This window comes from Vulpes vulpes, chromosome 10, assembly GCF_048418805.1.
Source record: "Vulpes vulpes isolate BD-2025 chromosome 10, VulVul3, whole genome shotgun sequence".
Lineage (NCBI taxonomy): Eukaryota > Metazoa > Chordata > Mammalia > Carnivora > Canidae > Vulpes > Vulpes vulpes.
Window position 1 is genome coordinate 14,836,015 of NC_132789.1, and position 18,458 is coordinate 14,854,472.

At 39.9% G+C, this 18,458-nt stretch overlaps 1 protein-coding gene across 1 annotated transcript in view; it reads right to left on the bottom strand.

Annotated features, from left to right (window-relative positions):
• TAOK3 (TAO kinase 3) overlaps nt 1–18,434 on the bottom strand; it is a 179,754-nt gene extending 161,320 nt beyond the window's left edge. Inside the window, exon 1 of the mRNA XM_026015829.2 lies at nt 18,078–18,434. The gene's annotated coding sequence lies outside the window, so the exon portion shown is untranslated. The remainder of the gene's footprint in view (nt 1–18,077) is intronic.
• Between the last annotated feature and the right edge of the window lie 24 nt (nt 18,435–18,458).

Here is an 18,458-nt window from a genome sequence, read left to right on the forward strand (position 1 = left end):
ATTTTATGATTCCATTTATATTAAGTATCCAGAGTAGGAAAATCCATTGAGATAGAAAGTCAGTGGTTGCCAAGGGATGGGGGTAATTGAGATGGGATGCTAACAGGTACAGGGGTTCTTTTTGGAGTGATGGAAATGTTCTGGAATTAGACAGTGGTGATAGTTGCGTAACATTGTGGATATGCTAAAAACTTGAATTATAAACTTTAAAATGACAAATTTTATGTTATGTGAACTTTATCTTAACTAGAAAAAGGAAAAAACTGAGTTTTATCCCCCAAATAACTCAATTTGGATTTGTGGTCTAAAGGAAAAGAAGTCTAACCTTTAAATCAGCAAATCTGGGTTTAAGTTAACTCTGCCACTTATTTACTAGCTGACTAGCTGTGTGATCTTAAGTACATCACTTCGTTCAGCCTCAATCCTCATCTATAAAGTGAGAATAATACCTCACAAAGTTGTGAGACTCATGAAATAATGTGAAATCATTATATAAATTCTAAAGCCCTTTATAAATGAAAAACCTTGTTATTTTGTAAAATAGTTTTTTAAAATCATAAACTGTATTGAATAGTCCATAATTTTAGCTTTTTATCATTGGTAAGTTAGATAACCAGCTTTTATTGTTATATATGAATGGCATATTGGACTTATAGCACTTATTCTGGGCACTAACAGTACAATACTTCACAGAGTTATTGAACCTTAATCTTTGAAATGAAAGGTAATATCTAAAACCAAGCATCAAAACAAAATCTAAAGCATCAACTTGGGACACTTGGGTGGCTCAGTGGTTGAGTGTCTGCCTTTGGCACAGGGTGTGATCCCAGTCTGGGATGAGTCCTGCATTGGACTCCCTGCAAGGACCCTGCTTCTCCCTCTGCCTATATCTCTGCCTCTCTCTCTGTATCTCTCATGAATAAATAAGTAAAATATTTAAATAAAGTATTTTAAAAAAATAAAGCATTAACTAGACATTTCTAAATATCCATACTTTTACATATGTAAGACATTTTGTATTTTAAAAGTTTTCATTTGGGTGTCCCTTATGCTCTTTAGCATCAATACAAAGGAAGGCATACATTAAAAACAAGTGGGAATGTAAATTGGTGCAGCCATTATGGAAAACATGGAGGCTCCTCAAAAGATTAAAGACAGAGCTACCATATGACTCAGCAATTCCACCCCTGGATATATATTCAAAGGAAATGAAATCACTATCTTGAAAAGGTATCTGTATTCCCATGTTCACTGCAGCATTATTTATAATAGCCAAGACATGGAAATAATGTGTTCATCAATGAATGAATGGATAAAGAAAATGTAGTATCTGTATACAATGGATTATTAGCCAAAAAGAAAAAAAAAAAAAAAGGAAATCCTGCTATTTGTGATAACATGGATGAACTTTTAGTGCAGTATGATAAGTGAAATAAGTCAGAAGGAGAAATAAAATACTGTATGTATGTGGAATCTAAAAAAACTGAACTCATAGATACTGGAGACAGATTGGTAGTTGTCAGGCAGTGAGTGGAAGATAGGGGGAAATTAAGTGAAGGTGATCAAAAGGTAAAAACTTACAGTTATAGGATAAATAAGTTCTAGGGATGTAAAGTACAGCATGGTGATAATAATTAACATTGTATTGTATATTTGAAAGATGCTAAGAGAGTAAATCTTAAAAATTCTCACGATGGAAAAAATTTGTAACAAAAAAATTTGTGAGGTGATTGGTGTCAACTAAATTTATTGTGATGATCATTTCACTATATATACATAAGTTATGTTGTACACCTTGAACTAACATGTTATAGGTCAATTATACCTCAATAAACTGGAAAAATAATGATGGGGGAATTTCTTAAATTTTTCTTTCATTTCTTTGTCCTATATGGTCTTTGGCATCAATACAAGAAGGCATGTATCATTTCTTTTTTTTTTAAGCATTTTTTAAAAATTTATTTATTCAGAGAGAGAGACTGAGAGGCAGAGACACAGGCAGAGGGAGAAGCGGGCTCCACGCAGGGAGCCCGACGCGGGACTCGATCCTTGGTCTCCAGGATCAGACCCCGGGCTGCAGGCGGCGCTAAACCGCTGTGCCACCGGGGGTGCCCAGCATGTATCATTTCAAAAGACAAGTGACTGACTAAAAATTAAAGCAATAGGCATCCACTTGAACTAACAAGTATTCTTATGTTTAAGCTTTTGAGTATATATATATTTTTCCCTAATAGAATTAACAGTTTTATGAGGGAAGGGATCATATGTAATTAACTTCAACATCCCTTCACACAGCCTAAAATTAGACATTTACACTTATGTCACTTAAAGAATTGGGTAGGAATACTCCTTGATTACATAAAATTTATTGATCATATTTAATCTATAGTGACAGCATGGAAAGTTGTTAATACCAAAACTAAACTTCTCTGAGAGTAGCTGGCTATCTCATTCCTTAATAAAGGAAACAAAATCACACATATATATGAATATCTATACATACACATAATTTCTTATAAAGAAAAGCAAACATGTCAATCTATAATCAGTTACAAAATTGTCTTCATTTGCCTCACATTTTTTTGTCAATGAAGTGACAGACCTGACTCAAATTGGAGAAACATTCAGGTCTCTTCAATATTATTAGGATTGTTGACTCGACTTTAGACAGGCAGGATGAAATAGATTTACTTTCTTTTCTTTTTCTTCAAATGAAGGTCAGGTACCTCAGCATTCTGCTAGGAACTCTGAAAGATTTAAGTGTAAGACATGGTCCTTGTACTCAAAGTGTTTACATCATTAGTGAAGATAAAACTGGATGATTTAAGATACTATGCACATTTGTGTTCGATGGTTTGCTAATTTAAAAATCTGGGATTTTGCAGCAAAATTGATTTTACTTCAAACAGGAAGTGAATTTTACACAGGATCTTGAAGAAAAGGTAAAATTTGAATAGGCAGAGAGAAGGGAAGAGGGCTTTTTTTTTTTTTTTTTGAGTCAGGGAGTGGCAGAGGGTGACCAAGAATCTTAAGCAGGCTCCACACTGAGCACAGAGTCCAATGCAGGGCACCATCTCACAACCCTGAGATCATAACCTAAGCCAAAATCAAGAGTTGGATATTTTACTGACTGAACCACCGAGGTGTACCCCCAGGAAGGAGGGTTTTTTGAATGAAGGAGAGAACCAGAGGTGCAGATTTAAACTTGTATGGTGTGTTGCAGAAACAGACTGACTTCAATAGAGCAGAAAGAAGAGGCCAAAGAACATAGGAAATAAAGCTGGATGAGTAGTGTGGGACAGATTAGAAAGGACGCTGAAAGTCAAGCAGAAGAGGTTAGATTTAATGTAGCAGAAACATAGAACCAGTGAAGCTTTCTGAAAAGGGGAGGAGTAGCATTTAAAGAAGGTTAATCAGGATGAATTGGAAAAAAACAGACAGAAATGGAGGAAGGCAACTGTGGTAATCCAGAGATGAGGGCCTAAGGGTCTAAGTAAGACAGTTGCACAGAGAAACTGTGTTTTCTAGTAGCAACACGCTGGGCCTTCAGACTATAAAATTAGGGGGTATCAGAAACAAGAATGAGATACAGACTAATGCAAAGGCTGCCAACCAGGTAAAGGGGTTGCGCTATAGATTAAAATCTGGATGGGGATCCCTGGGTGGCTCAGTGGTTTAGCACCTGCCTTCGGCCCAGGGCGTGGTCATAAAGTCCCACATTGGGCTCCCTGCATGGAGCCTGCTTCTCCCTCTGCCTGTGCCTCTGCCCCCCCCCCCCCATTCTCTCACTGTCTATCATGAATAAATAAATAAATAAATCTTTAAAAAAAATCTGGAAATTTCCAACACTAAAAATATACTCACAAACCTTAAATGTTTTTCAAATACCCTATAAGTAGTTTCATTGCTTTCTTTACTGCAGGTGCCCCCCCCCAATCTCACATCTGCTTTGTTAACACAGCGCCCATGAAAATCTGCTAATGTAAAAATTAGTTGTCTTTCAATACATAAAGTTAACTGACCCATTATAGGTATCAACCCCTGACGTTAAGACAAAACCAGAAAACACTCTTCTTTATACTCAAATGCATATTCTTTATTGTGTGGTTTTACCCAAGTAAAACCAAACTAGAACAACATTCCTAAAAAAACCCAACTTTTTTTTTTTTTTTTGAGTTGACCTAGAATCTTTAGACATGGTCCTAACTTTATCTGATGGTGATCCAGTTAGAAGAAAACAAACTGTTGAGAAAATGAATGACAAAATCAACACTTAGCCATGTTGCTTTCCTAAGCTGTGCTATATTCTATTGGGAGGAAATTTCTCTGAAGTGAAAAACAGCAACAAAATGTTGCTAAAGCTGAATTTGGCACATTAACTTTTTATACTAATGAATTAAATCTACAGTTGACTCTTCCCTTGTTTCCCCTCTCCCCTGAGGATAGGAAGTATATAATGTGGTAAGAGTGCCATAAATAAATAAGACCTATAGATTTCATTCAAGTGCTCCCATGGTGCTTTTTTTTTTTTTTTTAAGATTTATTTATTTATTTGGGGTGGAGGGGCAGAAGGAGAAGCCATCTTCCCACTGAGCAGGGAACCCAATGCAGAGGCTCCATCCCAGAACCCTGAGATCATGACCAGAGCCGAAGGCAGACACTGAACTGACTGAGCCACCCAGGTGCCCCCTCCCATGGTATTTTTACATACTTCTACTATAGTAAGACTGATTCTTTTTTTTTTTTAATTTTTATTTATTTATGATAGTCACACAGAGAGAGAGAGAGAGAGAGAGAGGCAGAGACATAGGCAGTGGGAGAAGAAGGCTCCATGTACTGGGAGCCCGACGTGGGATTCGATCCCGGGTCTCCAGGATCGCGCCCTGGGCCAAAGGCAGGCGCCAAACTGCTGCGCCACCCAGGGATCCCAGTAAGACTGATTCTATTATCTTTACATGATTGCATGTATTGTTTTATATCTCTTCCCATGAATCATCTCCTGGTAGAACTGTGAATAAGAACTGAAATGTCCAAAAAACAGCAAAAATAACCATAGCTACTATCACTCACTGAGATCTTCCTTTATAATGTACAGCCAAACTTGTTCCTTTAATATGTAATCTCACTTGATGCTCACAATAATCCATAAGGTAGGTGCTATGATTGTGTCCATTTTACAGTTGAAGAAACCAAGGCTTCAAGAGTTAAGGGATTTGTATAAGGTCACAAAGCTGGTGAGCTGTAAGAGGCAGACATGTTCAAGCTGATATGCTCTTGTTAATTAACTGCCAGCCTTGGGGATTCCTGGGTGGCGCAGCGGTTTGGCGCCTGCCTTTGGCCCAGGGCGCGATCCTGGAGACCCGGGATCGAGTCCCACTTCAGGCTCCCGGTGCATGGAGCCTGCTTCTCCCTCTGCCTGTGTCTCTGCCTCTCTCTCTCTCTCTCTCTCTCTCTGTGTGACTATCATAAATAAAAAAAATTAAAAAAAATTAACTGCCAGCCTCAAAACATATGGGACCAAAAGTAATAAAACCTGGAGATGTTATTCACTGTACAAGAATTAGGCAGGGACATCTAAGAGCTGTCAGAGACCAATGAACAGATTCCTCGAATCACTTATAATCTTTCTTTATACTAAAAACAGTGCACTCTTTTCTTGAAGGAGTAGGACACTGCTATGAAATGGAAATTAATTGTCCCCTCTTTTAGTAGGACACTTATATTACTACTTGATGGTACTGATAGCATCTTGATATCTTCTCAGTTTGGTTACATTTTTGAAAAATGCTATCACTGAGATCAGCCAGCTCAAGACGAACTAGGCTGCTTGTTGGTGATATCAGAATGCTTTTAAAAGTATTTTCTTAATAGAATATCCAGTGACCTGAACAGGCTTTTTAACTTCTGCCAGTGACCCTGAAACAGAAACTAAACTTTGAGAGATACTTCTCATCACATAAAATATATTCATAAGAAGACACCTCTAAAAATAACTCTCCACTGTAATTCCCTCTTTATGCATAAGGGCAGAGATGTCATATTTCCTCTACAAAGCTTTCTTGTATGTTGAAAACAGTAGGAATCTCAATTTCACACTGAACCAATATAATTGAGAACTACAATTTCCTTCACATTATTTTTATTTGTATTTTTACAGAAATTGCCAAATCTGATGGGATGCCTTACATTTTAATTCTAACACTTTTTTTTAAAAATGATTTTTATTTATTCATGAGAGACACAGAGAGAGAGAGAGAGAGACACAGGCAGAGGGAGAAGTAGGCTCCCTATAGGGGAGCCTGATGTGGGACTTGATCCTAGGAACCCAGGATCACACCCTGAGCCGCAGGCAGATGCTCAATCACTGAGCCACTCAAGCATCCCTAACTCTGTAACACTTTTAACTAGAAAGCAAAACAGTTAAGGTTTAAAGTTCTGTGCACCCCTCCCCCCTTTTTTTTCTGCTAACACACAGTCTTCCACAAAATAGTGTGATCTTTGCAGAGTATGCAAGGAATATGACTAACGTAAACTAAAGAACAGAACATTAAGCACATATTAAGTGAGTCAGAAGTTTAATACTCATCATCAGTGTGAAACCAGCAAACAGTTAAAAATGGTTACAAATAAATATGTACAAATTAATAGGATGCAGTTAGTAACTTCCACTTTTCCAACTAGTGGCCTTTTGGCAGGCAGCCATATAATCTGCAATAATCTTGTCACTGCTGTGAAGCTCCATCTACTTCCTCTGCCCCACCCTCACCCCAGCTATGATTGGGTTACTTGTGGTGCTGATAGAACAATCAAAAAAGGCCTCCTGAACCATGAAAATTGAAGTTAAAGTACAACTTATGTTAAGTGTTTAATATTCATAAATCTTAAAAAACACATTGTAAAATATCACATTTCAAAGATTATTTGAAAGTTTTAATTTTCTTACATATCAGAGGAATAGTTCCCAAATCAGTAATATCTACTGCAATGTTCTTTTATTTTAAAATTCTATTTATTCATGAGAGATACAGAGAGAGAAGCAGAGACATAAACAGAGGGAGAAGCAGGCTCCACACAGGGAGCCTGACACAGGACTGGATACCGGATCCTGGGATCATGGCCTAAACCGAAGGCAGACGCTCAACCACTGAGCCACCCAGGTATCCCTACTGCGATGTTCTTAAATGAAAATTCATCCTACCTACGGTTGTAAGGCTTTGATTTACACATCTAACACGTAAAGTATCAGGAGTTTGGAAGTCAGGATTATATACATTTCATTTCAACATTGTTTTAAAGAGCCTAGAGAAATTAGTAAAGAAACTATTAAGGCAGCTTTGTTTGCTAATGAAATATTTTGCATTACTTTTTCAACATACAAACTGTTAAATTATTTACTTTTCTACTTCATCTAATTTCATTTTATGGACTAGAGTAGTGCCATATATTATTACCTCATGGCTAAGATATCTTATTTTTATATTTTAATAAGTAACTAATTTTATGTATTAAAACAAAAAAGTTACAAAACAAGATAAACATAATCCTATCTTCTGACTTTTCTGTTTCTAAATTTGGCATTATGTTCAAGAAACTGCTCTGTGTTCTATTCTATTTCCCTTCTGGAAAAGAAGAAAAATAGGACGTGGCCTTGATATTTTTTAAGATCTCTAGGATGAATAGTGTACCATTTTGAGCAGATTCATTTTGAAATACTGTTTTATAGGAATATCAATCATAAACACAAACTATTCATTTAATAAAAATAGCCTTCAGTATATCTAAAATTTTTGTTTAAGACTCTTCTGACAAGATTTTCATATTTTATTTGCAGCTGAGTATTTACCTTACTTATGCAGAAAAAGGGAAAAAATCAATTTCTGAAAAAAGTTCTCACTCATATTTATTTGTATAATATGAAACTACAAACTAAAATAAATAGAACATAGGAATCCAGTAATTTTTGAGGTTGATTACTCTCAGCTGGACTTTGAGCTAAAGCCATAAATATTCACATGAAATTCAACAAAGTTTATTAGCAATGCTTAGACACAAACCATATTTATAATAAAATGCTAAATGTAAAACAAAAAGTAAGCTTACTCACAGATCTTCTCAAATGCATGTCCTACATCTCCAATCCAACATACTAAAAACCTTAAAAATTCTTTATTTAGCTCCAGCAATAAGTAAGATTGCCCCAGAGATGACTTTCTTTAAAAAGCCGCCTCTTGTTCATTAGGAAAGATAAAACCAAGCTCAGCTTAAGTTGTAAGAACAACACCACGCTATCAGCACCTTCATTCCGAGAAAGGAAGTTATTATAGACACAGTTTTATAAATGAGGCTTCAAGAGAGTACTTCCTGGTCAGAGAGTTAACGTTAACAGCTCTACATTAACGTATACAGCTTTACATTTTGACATTTTGGAAAGAACTTTCTAAAAACTTTCACTGAATTTTTCCCCCAGTCCTTACAAAAGAGAAAAACTTGGTCGAGCTAAACACATCTTATGTAAAGATCTATGAAATTCTACCAATAGCTACTGACACGGTATCATGTAAATATTAGAACTGCTTATTCCTATTGACAATAATATCAGTTCAAGTTTTAATTATTTTACGCTGACGTAAAATTTCCCCCCCTCCCTGTATGCTACCGTCAAGTTTCAGGGGACAGAACATTAGAAGGTAAAGAAAGAACTTACTTAAAGGAAGACAACTCACCAATTCCTTGACAATGAAGAAAATGGAAATAACCATCCACAATTTAATTTTCAAATTTAAAGTGCATTCTCTTTTAAACATATATACATATATATATGTAAACCTTGAAGAAATGTACAATCCTAATAAGGAACTGCAGATAAAACAGCATGTCCTGGGCGCTGCACATTACTATGGGTATTGCAAGCTAAAAGTATTTCCTGTTAGGACGCCCATTGGTTCCCACAGGTGCAAGTGCCTTTGGGTGTTGCCGATTTAACTCTTCCTTTTGTAAGTGAACCACTGAAGATTTCAGGTTGGCACAATCAATGCTAAGAACTATTAGGGTAGAACTACATTGGGCTAATTCCAGAGCTTCCCCAAATAGCTTGATTTTGAATTGACGATTATTTAATTCAACAGGGCTGGAGAAAATTCATTTCAACAGACTTTCATTATTTTTGTAAGATGCACTGTTTTTAAGAATGTATGTGACTTCACTCAAAAATGAAAATCCTCTCTCTGTACAAAGCACTGTTCTAGGCACCAGGAATATAGTAATGAACAAAACAGACAAAGTCCTTGTGGTCATTCACACACTATCTAGTAGACTTTTGATTATTTCATGATGATGAGAAAACTTGTGGTCATTCACACACTATCTAGATGACTTTTGATTATTTCATGATGATGAGAAAACTTCCATAAAGTCAGTGACTAAAAAAAATTGTATGGGAATTTGAAAAGTCAAATGTAGAGCTCATTACTAAACAACATCGTAATTAAGGCCCTCACCTTAAACCCAAAAGAACTTTTCCAGAACATAGTACACAAAAGCAGGATTCTTTATGTCTTCAATGTTTCAAAAAAGCCAAGTTGGAGGCAATAGCATATGTTCCAGCAGGGAAAAGGAAAAACTCATCATGAGTCACCAGTGACTAAGTTCTTTTAATTCAGGCTTAAAGCACATTTCAACCCCAATCACTTATATATGCAGAAAACTGATAACTGATAATATCAGAAGCTTGATTGACCAATTTTCAGGGTTAATATTACCACCTAAGAAAAACAGCTGAAGTGATTTTAAGGGGATAATGCCTCTATACTGAATTTTATTATAATTTTGGTTTTACTAGTCTTTAATGCCTAAGAGCTGTGCTAGCAAGTGTCCATTGGGTTTTGTTACAATGAACAGTTTTCTTCGATTTTAGCCAGACTGAGACACAATCGTCTTGGATGTATGGTGTGGTAGCAAGAATGGCATTTGTTTGAAATCAATAAAACAAAAATATAGTAAATTCAAGGCAGCTTAAAGATAAATGTAAAATCCAGAGAGAGTAAGATATACAGATAAACTACTCTTCTAAGCTATATCTTACTTCCTTAGGATTTTACTTTGCATGTTTAATATAACAAAACCGTCTTTTTAGCCAACAAATTGGAGAAATTCCCAAAGACAAATTGAGCTACTAAGTCATTCAGTGTTTATTGAACACCTTCTACATGGTAGGCACTGTTTTATGAATTGGGATACAGCAATGAATAGAACAAAACTCTCTGCTTTCATACTTACATTACATTCTAGTGTAAATATATAAGATAAATAAAATATTTGGTATGTTAGAAGGTAGTAAGCACTGTGGAGAAGAATACAATATGGAAGTTAGAGATAATTTTATCTGTTAATAGTTGCAAATTGTTTATGTCACAACGTGAGGAATTTTCTCTGGAAGAGCAAACTATTAGATCTCTCCCAGGCTCTACCTTTGACTCAAGTGACCATCTTCTGTTGCAAATGAAAGGGAATCTTATTTTATTTGTTGCTAATACCCAGAGAAAGTTTGGAAACTTCCGAAGACCTGAAGCTAGAACCCATTCCTTACAGATAAAAACAACACGTAAGGAAACAAAAATAACAAATCCCAAACACTCAAGAGTCAAAATTCACTTTCGGGAATATTATCAAGCCAAATATGAGCATACAACTTTCCAGTCTTTGGTAGCATTGGCATTGAATTTACCAACTGCCAGGGTCAGGAGGGAATGTTTCATTTAAGAATTCTCTCTGTTATCTTCACTGGGAGCAACCGTTATATTTAAATATTATTTTTGAACCTAAAATAAGTATTTAAATTTAATACAATTCAAAAAATATTTACGGAGCAGATAATAGGTGCAAGATACTTAGTTAGATGTGTATGACACCATCCTTTTAAAACCAAGAAGACAGACATCTAGGAAAGACAAGTACAAACCTTATAATGTAAAATCAGAGAGAATACTAATGTAATAAGAATACATACAAAGTACTTAAGGAATTCAAGGCAAGAGAAGCAAGGAGGATGATCAAAAAAGGCTTCAGGGAAGACGGCATGAAAGTAGGTCTGAAAAAGAAGAAACAGAAGGCATTCTAGGGAAAAGAAATGGCAGGAACAAAGACCTGGAGATGGTAAATCAGTAAGCAATCAACCAGTATGTAGGCCCATCTGGTTGGGGTGCAGGACACACACACACAGAGATTAGGAGCAATAGGAACAGATCTGATAAATCTGGACAAATTCGGTAGACCACAGGGAATTATTAAAGTTGTGAACATGTGAGTGACAAAATCAGAGCTGTACTTTAGGTAGAGTAAGAGCAACCGTAAAAAAGAGACTGCAAGATCATCACAGTAGTCCTTTAGCTCCTTCTTAGACCACTGAGAGGTATGAAGTAGAAACTGTAGTGAGTTGGAAAACCAAATCTAGGTCACAGGGGTCAAGTTTACCACTGTCTGATCTTGGGAAGTCACTTACTCTTACTGTCTCTATTTCCCCATATGTGAATCTATTAATTATTCTTTTTGGAGTCAGGGGCCATGGGATTTATCAACTGATTAGATAATGGGAATAGAGCAAAAACAACAGAACAAAACAACAATAAATAAATAATAAATAATAAAGTTGTTTCAAGTGATTAAAATAATAAGCAGCTACCATTTATTAAACACTTTCATGTGCTTGTCATTGTGCTCAGCACTTTATATAAACTTCATTTATTCCTTATAAGAATCCTGTGATGTATTCATATTTGATGGATGAGAGAATGGAGAGCCTTAAGACTTTTTTTCTGTAAATTTATTTTTTATTGGTGTTCAATTTGCCAACATATAGAATAACACCCAGTGCTCATCCCATCAAGTGCCCACCTCAGTGCCCATCACCCAGTTGCCCCCCCTAACTCCCCTTCTCCCATCCTAGTTTGTTTCCCAGAGTTAGGAGTCTCTCATGTTCTGTCTCCCTTTCTGATATTTCCCACTCATTTTTTCTCCTTTCCCCTTTATTCCCTGTCACTATTTTTCATATGCCCCAAATGAATGAGACCATATAATGTTTGTCCTTCTCCGATTGACTTATTTCACTCAGTATAATACCCTCCAGTTCCATCCACGTTGAAGCAAATGGTGGGTATTTGTCGTTTTTAATGGAGAGCCTTAAGACTTAAGTTATTTACCCAGGGAAAGCCAGCTGGCATAATGACAAAGCCAAAGTAGATGCCTAGGTCTCTCTGAGTGAAAGGTCCTTTCTCCTTCCAACGTATCATGCTGTTTCTTAGACAACAGATGAATAATGCTAACATTCACTCATGTGCTCCAACTGAATCCCTGTCTCTTTCGTGTACAAGAAACAAAGTGTGAATGTAAATATGATCTAATAATTTGCTCATCATTAATTAATTCACTCATTCAATTCACATTTATGGAGCATCCTTCATACTTTGTGCCTGGTACTAAACTTGGCATGGGGGATGCAAAGATGAATACTACTCAGCTCTGCCTTGAAGTGCTCACAGGCTAGTAAAAGACAAATGCATGCAAAAAAGGAACTGGTATACAATGACAGAAGAGAAGTTTTGCACAAGAGACAATAGAAACATAAAGGTACATGAAACATAACATTGTTAATTTTTTATCTCTGCCATTAATTCTTGACCTAAATCATTTAAAAACTGTATGTGTTTTTTGGAAATATTTGTATATTTACACACACACACTCTTCAAGAAATAAAGGCTAGGGCAGCCCCAGTGGCCCAGCGGTTTAGCGCCACCTTCGGCCTGGGGTGTGATCCTGGAGTCCCGGAATCAAGTCCCATGTCAGGCTCCCCGCATGGAGCCTGCTTCTCCCTCTTCCTGTGTCTGCCTTTCTCTCTGTCATGAATAAATAAAATCTTAAAAAAAAAAAAAAAAGAAATAAAGGCTAATGTCCACAACAGAATGGAAAATTGGCCACAAACTATGACTTTGTTCTGTGTGTCTACTGCCAACACTTATTAGGTTATTAGTTTATGTAAGAAAGCATTCTGCCTTAATTAGTGCCATCTATTGTAACGGGTAAATAAAATTATTTGAATTGTCATAAGCCTTGATTGTTGTGGACATAAGCCTATGTATGTCATGAGACAGAGCTGAAACATAAAAATAAACATGGTGCCCAGAGTCCTTGCTTAATCTGGAAATAAAGGGTTATCCCATTGTCCATCAGAAATAGTGGATGGAAGTAAAACTGAAGTCTTCTAATTGGTACTTCGATAATTGACTAAAATATTAAGAATAACAAAATGTATATTGTGGGGTTGAATTTGCTATCCATCATTTCACTGAGGCTAAGTGGAAGGGCCCCAAAGACTAGACTCCAGCATGTAAATTCTTAGGTTAGTACCTAAAGCCACATGGGCCACACCTCTTTGTTTAATGGGAATGGTTTTCCTAGGCATAAAATATTCTTCCTAGGTATAAAGTATTCCAAAGCCAATTCTCTTTCTCACTCATTCTGCAGATGAAAAATGTGTATGTGTGGGATAGCTGACAATGGTTAGGAGGCTGATCTGTGTAAACAAACCAAGAAACTGACCCCTAAGTCATTCTATTATAAAATAGAAATAATTTAGATTCAATGTCTCTAACAAATCTCAGGTCAGACAGAAAAAAAAAATCGCATTAGGTTGATTTATAAAATATTTAGGTAGATTTAATATAACATATAGCTGTAATGATCAAGTTAATTCCTGCTAGTTATCCTAAAAATTCTAAATAGTTGTTTTTAATTTGATGCCTGTAGTTTAGAAATGAATTAGATTACATTTTGGTCCATAAACTCAATATACTTATCTATAAGGACAGCTAGATTGATAGATACCACTTTTGTTTTGTTTTTGTTTTGTTTTTACTCAGTCTGAGTTTAAGAAACAGAAACTTTTAATATATCTTTATAAATAACAAAGCAACCAATTAAATGAATGATAAAGCTAAATAATCACAATCTAAAGCTCCTATGCTGAACTACAACTGCATAATATCTCACAACTCAAAACTATTTATTCAAAACTCCTCACTGGTTGACAGAATCATTGAAGATGAGCTCACTGAATCTCATTGAAGACTGAAAAGAAGTCTTCCCCTAGCAGAGTCATAAAACACTTTTGGGTAGAAGCTTTCTGTCTGTCTGTCAGTGTATTTTCTTTTTGGGGGGAGGGAGGAAACAAAGACTAGAAGAAAAGATTATTAAAGAAAGACGCTTTCAAAGGAAGCTCTAAAATGAAAGTATCAATAGTTTTTCATTCATCTCTATACTACTGAAAACAACAAATATGCATACTGTCAAGCAATGAGAACTTTTATTCAGGTTGCCTTAAATATTGAACCAAAGCAGCTATCAAAAGGTAGATTCTGTGATGACAATGGTTTGACTGTGTATGACTCAAGAGGTAAAGAAAGTGTAAAATGGGTTATTGTACTTACTGGGTAGTACTTGCATCCCGCTAAACCAAGAGTAAGAATAGTTTAAGAACTCCAACAAATCAAAAGGACTTGCATTCTGTGGTTGCTACAATCATTCCCTTAGAAGTGGGAAGCTCCTTCTTAATTTCTTTTCAGTATATTTTTTTAATTGAAAAGAAAGCGTTTAAATGAGCACAGGTTCAATGACTTCACATATTTATAGTTTCTCATGGTGTCCTTCTATTTTGTGAAATAAATGAAAATGAATTCCCATACAATTCCTACCCTCCTATCTACCCACTCATCACCCCAAGGAATAAAAAAAGTCACTATAGGCCTTTTCTATCACTAAAAATTCTATTATGAAGAATCTCTCTTCATCATCTCTGGATCAATACCATAATGTAATGTGGTTGAAATGACTGCTTTAGTCATCACTCTAGGGAGTACCAGAACATTTTCTTTTCTTAAAAGGAATTAATTTAGTTCTGTCTTAAGAAACTACCACTGTACCAGTCAGAAATGATCTAACAAGTATGATCAAAAAGCTCCTCTGCTCAAACATTTCTATTACTTTGCAGAATTACTGGTACTGAGATTCCCAATCCTTCCACAGACCGTTTCATAAGTTATAAGCACTACATAATGAATCTATGCACTGTGTAAATAACCCCTTGAATGAACTGACTTTATTTTTTTACTTGAATTTGATCTAGAGTTCTGGAAAAATATATTTACTGTAAAAAATCATAATACATCTTAAATAAATCATAGTGTCATATTTTAAATTTGTATTTGCTGTTGTTGCTCTTCCTATGTCCCTGTTATTTCTTAGGGGAGGACTTCTAGTTGGTGGAATTTTCATAACCATATCCAGCTACACACTCTCTGCAGTCATATAAGAACTGCTCTGTATCAGGTAATATCAAATAAAATCCCCAAATGACACATGTCCTCTACTTACTATCACCCTGATGAAAACGACTTCAGTAATGTTTGTCTTGGATTTAAATAGGCAGTTCTATGTAAGCTTTCTCCATTATGTCTTGGGGAAATAAAGCAGCATTTCTTTCTTTCCCTTCGTTAAAGCTGCCCATTACTACATAAGGGTAAAAAGCTTCTAATAAAACACATTCTAAACCGGAAACAAAGAAGATATCTAAGTAACTGTGAAATGATAATGACATTCCTCTTTATTTTACCCGAACCATCATTTTCTAAGTCTGCTTCTATAGAAAAGAAACCAGTCACAAAGAGAAGGGGTGAGGAGGAGCAACACATAGAGAAAAAGGTAAAAAGATTCAAGTGCAAAACTGCTTGGCACAGCTGTGACAAAGCTTGTGCAGTCAAGAGAACATTTGGGAGGTAGTCAGGGCAGTATTAACATATCCTAACTACTATGAACAACTAGCCTGGTCATTAGTTTAATTTTCACATCCATCAAAGTAGGAAGATGCCCCCCAATTCCCACCCCCTCTGGCTTTCCACTATTTTGTTTCAGCATTTTAATAGACGCACACTTGCCTCCTACCAGGGCACAATGTCTGGTTTAAATAGGCTTATCTCTCTCTCCTTCGCTTGTCCTGGAATTATGCCTAAAGCTCAGTCCTGGTAGCGTTTAGGATGAGAAATTTAATTGGAAAGCGCTGTCAGTTTAGGCACTCCAATACCTCCTTTCAAAATTTAGTTTGACCTCCCAAGTATCTCCAACACATCAAAGTTAAACAGTCAAACTTAGTGTATATAGCTCCTTTGAATCTGCATTGTAAACACTGATACCAAAGCGCTGCCAAATTCTAAAACCTATCTTAGTTCCTTGAGCTGAAATAAAAAATACCTGAGTCTATCACCACCAACATCCCAATAAACCCCAAACACGGGTCTTTCCCTTTCAACTGGCTTGTGGCGGCCTGGAGAAGCCCTGTCCAAGTTTTCAGGTTCTGGAGAAGGTATCAAGGTCGACGAAGCCCCTCACTTTCAAGGCATCCGCGCCAAACTCTGAGGAACACCTCGGAAGCCAGGGGGCCAGTGAGGAGAGAGGTCGGCCAGTGCGTCTCTCGCTCTTGCCGAGCCCTCGGCGCTTCTGCCAGACCCTCCAGCCCTTGAGTTCTACTCAGGGGAGGTTTCATTACATAATCCCTGCTCCAGACTCGCCCACAGAGTCACGGGCGCTCGGGCTGTCCCGCGTCTCACGCAGCACGGTCGGGGAGATCCGCTCGCTGCCGACCCTGGGGGCAGCACGCGTCCCCTCGCTGCGCGCCGCCAGCCGTCGGATCGCCCGGCGCGGCGACCCCAATCCAGGCATGCTCCCCTCTTCCACTTCCGCTCGCGCGCTCCGGCCCGGTCTCTGGGTTCCCCTCACACTCGCTGTCCAGACCCCTCTCGGGGAGGGGAGGCCTCCCCGTCAGACCTGCTGTCCCGAGCCCTCTCGGGATCCTCTCTCTCAGGACCCCCTGTCCCAAGTGCTCTCTGCGACTCCTAAGCCCTCCGTCCTGGCTCCTCTTGGCGTCCCCCTATCAGATCCGCTGTCCCGGCCCCTCTGGGGTCCCCTCCCTTCAGACCCCCTGCCCCAACGCTCTGGGGTCCCCTCCCTCAGACACCCCTGCCCCAACCCTCTGCGGTCCCCTTGCTTCAGACCCCTTGTCCCAGCTCTCTGGGGTCCCCTCTCTTCAGACCCCCTGCCCCAACCCTCTGGGGTCCCCTCTCCTCAGAGCGCGTCCCGAGCCCTCTGGGGTCCCCTCTCCTCAGACCCCCTGCCCCAACCCTCTGGGGTCCCCTCTCCTCAGAGCGCGTCCCGAGCCCTCTCGGGGTCCCCTCTCCTCAGACCCCCTGCCCCAACCCTCTGGGGTCCCCTCTCCTCAGACCCCCTGCCCCAACCCTCTGGGGTCCCCTCTCCTCAGAGCGCGTCCCGAGCCCTCTCGGGGTCCCCTCCCTTCAGACCCCCTGTCCCAACCCTCTGGGGTCCCCTCCCTTCAGAGCCCCTGCCCCAACCCTCTGGGGTCCCCTCCCTTCAGACCCCCTGCCCCAACCCTCTGGGGTCCCCTCCCTTCAGACCCCCCGCCCCAACCCTCTGGGGTCCCCTCCCTTCAGACCCCCCGCCCCAACCCTCTGGGGTCCCCTCCCTTCAGAGCCCCCGCCCCAACCCTCTGGGGTCCCCTCCCTTCAGACCCCCTGCCCCAACCCTCTGGGGTCCCCTCCCTTCAGAGCCCCTGCCCCAACCCTCTGGGGTCCCCTCCCTTCAGACCCCCTGCCCCAACCCTCTGGGGTCCCCTCCCTTCAGACCCCCCGCCCCAACCCTCTGGGGTCCCCTCCCTTCAGACCCCCTGCCCCAACCCTCTGGGGTCCCCTCTCCTCAGAGCGCGTCCCGAGCCCTCTCGGGGTCCCCTCCCTTCAGACCCCCTGCCCCAACCCTCTGGGGTCCCCCCTCCTCAGAGCGTCCCGAGCCCTCTCGCGTTTCCCGCTCAGACCCGCTACCTCAGCAGCTCTCGGGGTCTCCTCTCCCCAGTCCGGACAAACCCTCTCCCGAACTCCCGCCACTCGAGTCCTCCCGGACCTCACTCCGCCCAGGGTCCCCTTGCCTCGGCTCACTCTGTCACCGTCCCGCGCCCCAGTGCTCTCACCTCAGACCTGCTGTCACCACCCCCGGGCCCGGCGTCGCCGCCGCCTCCGCCGCTTCCTCTCCCACACTTGTTCCCGAGTCGCTCTTCTGCCGCTGGTCCCCCGGAGGATGCCCGGGTCGGGTCGTTGAGTGCCGGGTCCGGCCACGCAGAGCCTCCGCCCGCGGTCTCGGGGTCGGGTCCCACTCTTTCAGGCAGGACCCCGCCGCCGTCGCCGCCGGGCGCCACACGGACCCTCCCGCAGCCGCCGCTGCTGCTGTCCGAGGTGCGGCTCCTGCCAGGGGTGGCCAATCGCACCCGACTGCGCCGAGCGCGCTCCGCCCCACGGTCTCAGTTCGCCCGCCCCCTGCCCCCGACCACGCCCCCAGCTCGGCTCCAATAGGC